The sequence below is a fragment of the Cinclus cinclus genome, chromosome 20 (genome assembly GCF_963662255.1).
Source record: "Cinclus cinclus chromosome 20, bCinCin1.1, whole genome shotgun sequence".
In the NCBI taxonomy this organism is placed as follows: domain Eukaryota; kingdom Metazoa; phylum Chordata; class Aves; order Passeriformes; family Cinclidae; genus Cinclus; species Cinclus cinclus.
Window position 1 is genome coordinate 7,833,130 of NC_085065.1, and position 6,070 is coordinate 7,839,199.

The following is a 6,070-nucleotide window of genomic DNA, read 5'->3' on the forward strand; positions in this document are numbered from 1 at the left end:
TCCTTGGTTTCAGTTTGGCATTTCTTGAGGCATTTCTAGTGCAGGCACCCACTCCAGCAGTTGCTGTCCAACCAAATGCCCTGCAATGAGAGCTGCCCCTTGGTATTTCAGCATCCAGCTCGTTTATGTGGGAGATGAAGCTCTGTTCTTTAACACTCTGTTCTAACACAATTTAAAACAGATTTAATACATGTATCTGTCTTCCCATTTTCTTCTTCATAAGCCTTCTACTTCTCTTGCAGTGGTTCAGAGCTGAGATTGCTCACTCTTAAAATGATAATGCACTTTGCTAAATGGAATGTCAAAATACACAGGGAGTTGGATGCACTCTCATGGTATAATTTTCCCCCAATGAGTTAATGTTTTTATGAGTTAATTTTCTTATTGGTAATATACAGTGTGGTTATAAAAAGTGAAAATAGAGCAAGTCTGTGTAGGAGGGAGAAAAAAGCATCAAGGTTCAGGTAAAATGCCTCTGGAGATTCAGTTGGAGACAGGATGATGGATTCAGCTGTTCATTCCCAAAATATATAATGGCTGTAAGTACAAGCATTGAAAATATTAAAAATTAAAACACGGATTTCCTTTACTACCTTCAAATTACAGTTGAGAAATTGGTGAGGTTTAAGGTTGCTGAGTGCACGTGTTATAATCTGGCCTGTGTGAACACCATTGGCTGGCATCAAAAGGGAATGTAATTGCACTTCTAATCAGAAATTCATGTTTCATAATCACATCACACTTCCAAATGCATTTTTTTCTTTTAGAGTTTTAGAGAGCAAAAGAAAGAGAGAACACAAGGGGATGCATGGCAGATATGTTTATAGCTATTTCTACACATGCACTTGGTTGGGAGCTTCTGAAGGGGAAAAAACTGCATCTGGTGGTGTGGAGCACCTGCACCTAAAACAGGATTTCCTGGTTCTCCTCTCACCTGTCCCTCAGTGAATGGGTCCATAGACAAACCTCATAGGTAATACCCTGAGTCCTTTTATTGTTAAGCCAAAAATTCTATTTACTCACCAGAGTCTGAGTAGTTAAATGGTAACAGTCTCTAAAATCACAGCAAATACTTCCCAATTCTTTAGAGTATTAGAAATACTTGAACAAACACATGGCACATCACAGTGAATTACTGAATGCCATTCTGAATGAGTTCTGGGAGGGGTCATTGAGTTTAGAGTGGGTCTTTTGCCCTGTCCTGTGTCAAGAGGTGGCTTTACCAACACTCACCTATGTCAGATCATGGTCATCCAAATCAAATCAAATCAAATCAAATCAAATCAAAAGTTTTCTCTCTGCCTTTGCAAAAAGCTGTGCAAAGCTTTAGAGAACTCCAAATAGCTCAAATGAATAACAATTTATTGTGATTACACTCGTCCTTGCACAGATTTCTCTGAAAGCTGGCTATGGAATATAATTCTTGTTGTATATTTGCATACCTTCTTCAAAAGAGTCTTTGGAGCTGGGTACATAATTCAGCTTTATTGTTGGTGAGACAATAGATCCAGATGAATGCTTCCCTTTGCTCATTTCACAAATTCTGTTAGCTGTTTTTTCACTTGACCAAGAAATAGAAGAACACAGCTCAAGAAAAAGACTTGTACAAATAGAATTGGATATGAGTTTGGTACAAGGACATCTTCTGGACCAGTGAAGTGCAGCTGATGCTCTTAGAACTTAAGAGGGCACTTTCAGGTAAGCAGTGTTTCTCTGCCAGGCCATCTGCTCTTCCTTGAAGGACTCTTAACAAATTCTTGATGTTGAGATGATGCTTAAAGTTTAAAGTAGTTCAACTCACTCTCATCACCAGCATCTCAAAATCAGTCATGTAACAGTTCTGGACTCTTGAAAGGTGTGGGTTTTCCTTCATTGGAGATTACATGGATATGATAAGATATCACTCACGGACACATGAAGCAACATTTTCAAGTTCATTGTTTGTTACACAGCTACAAGGTTGTTCCCAGAACACTGAGGTCACTGAAGCTTGGGGCTGCCAGGGATTTTAATTTTTTTAATGACCCTGCAGAGAAGACAACACATATGGATATGAATGTCCTGCCCTTAAGTTCAGGGTTTTCTACTAACCAGACATTTCTGATTTGAATATTTGTTTCTGTGGAACCCCGCAAAGTCTGTGCCAGTGCCAGGACCTGGTGCACTGTCAGTACTTCTGGGCTGTGTTTTATAACACAGATTTGCAGCATAGATTAACTTTTGAGGCTTTTCTTTACCTCTGACAGATTTTATTTTTTTGTGGGATAGTCACGGTTTGATACATACGTTGCTACAGAGCTGAATGGAGTTAAGCTGCTGAGGATATTTCCATCTTATGTGTTTGATGCAATTTCCTGCAGTTTCAGGGAAGTGGCTCAGTGACCTGAAGGATCCTTCCCTGTCAGCAAGACAAATGCTTCTGGACTGAACCTGTAATGTTCTCATTTCATATAATGAATCACTACTACCAGCCTGCCATGAAACAATATAAAAATGCAAGACAACAAAAGTGTTAAATGGTATACCAAACAGCAATTTTCATACCAAATTTCTTTTATCCAGGACATTTGGGTGTTTTTCCCATGTTTTTGTTTCAACGTAGATTAATAGGTGTTTAGAAATGTTTTGCAATGTAGAAGTTCTGGGATATGATGAGCTCTTTAAAGTTAATAAAGGAGGTTTGAAATTCGAATGGTGAGACATGGCCCAAGCCAGATTCAGTGTGGTTCCTGCTAGAGAGGTAGTATTTCAAATAGGATATTTTACCCCTCTGATAATTTGTTCTCAAGTATTCATTCCTCTGGTTCCAACAAAGCAAAAGCAGCAAAGGATTATGCACCTTCTTCCTTAATTTGGTGTTAAATTATAAAGGAGTATTTTGGAATAAAGATTCCTTTTGTAATCAGGCTCCAAGCTCACAGTAGTTGTCATTCTGCAGCATTAACCTACAAAATTCATGTACATCTTGCTTCCCTGGGGGGTTTGGGTAAGTGTACCAGGGCAGTGAGTAAAGCTGGGTTTGCAGGGGCTGATAGGAACGGACACCCATTGAGCATTGAGAGGATTTGAGTTCCTAAACCACTCTTACACCTCTGAAAATCCTGCCCAGAGCTCTGTGGGTCTATTCACACAGCACATCTGGATATCAGCAAGGGAAATATAAGTGCTAAAAATTCCATCTTTTCTTTTTTTTCTTCCCCAAAAATACTGGCCTTAGAGCAGATCCAAGTGAGCAGATTGAAAGGGAATGTTCACAACAAGAAATCCAGCAGAAGGAACTTCCCTGGAACAAGCTGGTCTGGGAGGAAGCCAAGTTAATAGTGCTTTTTAGCAGTACTGTAGCAAGGCAGCAGGGTTAGTGTAATGCCCAGTGCTTAATGAACAACCTGACACTGTGTCAGGAAGGGTAACTGAGTCTTGTGGTTATTAAGGATGTCCTTTTGAAGTAATTTTGTGGTTTCAGTACTTCAGCCTTTCACCAGGACTTGCTTCCCACCACACCAGTGCATATACAGGAGAACCATCCTCATTAACCCTTGGAGGACCCAGACAAGAGCCAAACTTCAAGGCACACTGTCCTAGAAATCAAATGTGTGTTTCAGCCGTTCACAAAGCTATGGATTTTTCAATCAAAAATAAAAAGTTGCCTAAATGATATAAAGAGAACATAATTTGACTAGCTCTAGATCTGGGCTAAGAAGACAGAGACCACTGATGTGCATCAGTGAAAATATCAGCTCAATATGAAGTGGAATTGCAGCCAAAAATATTTAAAAGTAACCACATGAGCCTTAAAGAGCAAACACCAATAATGATTTCTAGAATGCCAAAGACCATCCTCTCAGGGAGAATGTTTAATTTGCTGATGAGTTTGTATGCTGTTTTTTCTGGAGAGTGGTGGCCAGTGTGTTCTTCAGCTGGTGAGTCTTCATGGGCACATCAGTTCTTGCAGGCAAATTTATGGTCACACTTCACCCGTGGCTTCCTCAGGGGATTTGTTTGTTTTCTTTAAGCAGGCAGGGAACAGAAGTACCTGGATTTCATAGAAACAGGATTTCATAGGGAAATGAGGAACAGAGAAGCAATTTTTATGAGCTTATATGCTCTGGGCTCTGATAAGTATTGGATGGTATTATTGTTTCTTCTATGAAACTTTGTGAAATGGATTATCCAAACTTTAGTTTAATTGCCTGGTTTAAAAAAAAAAAGTCCTGAGAGTAAATAATATCTCAATATACCAAGTCAGATAATATAATAATAAAATTGACGTGATGAAGAATAGCAAGAATCAAATTTTTATGCCTGGAACTAATTTTCTGAAAAGGGAACCACTGAACATTGCCATAATTAGTGCATTCCATAGAAACTATTAGCACATTGTTTTAAAGGCTGAACTTCCCATGGAGTTGCATTTCCACTTTTAAATGCTCACCATCATCAGCCAGAATTCCAAAGACACAATTTCAGTGGTGTCACCAAGAAATTGGCCAGTGGATTTCTAGATCTAAGAAAGAGCTCACTGTGTTTGTCTTTTAAATTTCAACTGCTCCTCACCTCCTTAAACAAAACTAAAGTAACTTGTGGGGTTTTTTCTGGGCTTACAGAACACTAACCTAAGGCCTAAGGCTCCCATGCTCAGTCCTGGCTGTTGGAATAGGGACACAGCAGAGGTTTTCTCACACAGATTTTCAGTGGACTTGTGAAGTTGGGCATCGATTTCAAATTCTTCCCCCATGCCATCTTTGTCTGCAGGAGAGTTAGCATTCATGGTGTCACTCAAAGTGAACTTTTACTGCCCACAACAACCTATTTCTGTAGCAAAGGTCACATTTGTTATCTATCAGGATGTAGCAGCACAGTGGAATAATGAGTTGCCACAATGAACTGGCCTTTTTACACATTCTGAATGGGCTTCTAAATCAAGCAGAGGGAGCATTGACTGAAAATCATTGGGTCTGTCTACTTGAAAGGTCATAGTCTGAAATACTGCAAGATCATTTCACCCTGGTTTATACAGTGAAGCAGTTCTGGTACAGAGCCCACCACCTACACCATTGTGCAGGTGTCTGGCCTTCCTGGGATTTCAGATGGTAATGGGGAAAAAGGAAAGACTACTTGGATCTGTCACAGCCCTTAGTCAAGGAAAGATAAAAATCAGTAATGGTTAGGAGCTTTTTTACATATTTCTTTATATTTTTTTTCTTTGTGGCAAAATCCAGCAGAGCTTGCAGTAACTTTCCTTGGAGGGAGCACACACTTCCTGAAGTCCAAGCAGAGCTGCCTTTCCCAGCCAAGAGTGGATCTCACACAGCCATGTGTGGACAGTACATCCTTCCAGGCATGTATTTTATCCTGCTCAGTGCCCAATTAATTATATCCATTTCCTTCCAACCTGGCTTCCCAATTCTAAGGCTCTTCTCTTTTAACTCCTCAGTCAAAACAGGGTTATTTCCTAAACACAGGGCTGCCATTTCCAGTCTAGCTGAAGGAATTCACATGTTCTTGTGGCCTGTGACAGCAATTCCATGTTTGCAGACAGTCTGACATTCATCAGCTTTGTCACACGGAGATGCTACATAAAAGCAATACTCAACATTATACAAGTCAAATACAAAGTTCAGTGTCTGGCAAATTAGGCTTTTAATAAATACAGCTGCTGCTTGATTTGTTTTGGAAGGTGTTTGGTTCTTGGCATATGAATGAGCATCCAATGTTAGGCAAAATCTTCTCTCTTTCCTCACTCCCATTTCTTTCACAGATGAGCCAAAATTCATTGTCAGTAGTGTTTGAACCAAACAAAATGCTGCTGTTTAAGTGAAGAATATTGGTGAGGGCAGGGTCTGATTCTCTACCTGAAGTTGGCCCTGCACTGCTGTGTTATTTACCTTTACAATGTTACTTCAATATACTCAGGTTTTCCCAGAAGCCATAAAAATATTTAGTTTTACTGCTGAAAGACATTGCTATGACTTAAAAATTATCCTGAGCTCCTGGGCCTGAGAATTTGACCTGAGTGGATTTGTCCTCCTGACACAAATCCCTCTGTGGTGCAAGGCAATGTTCCCTCTTT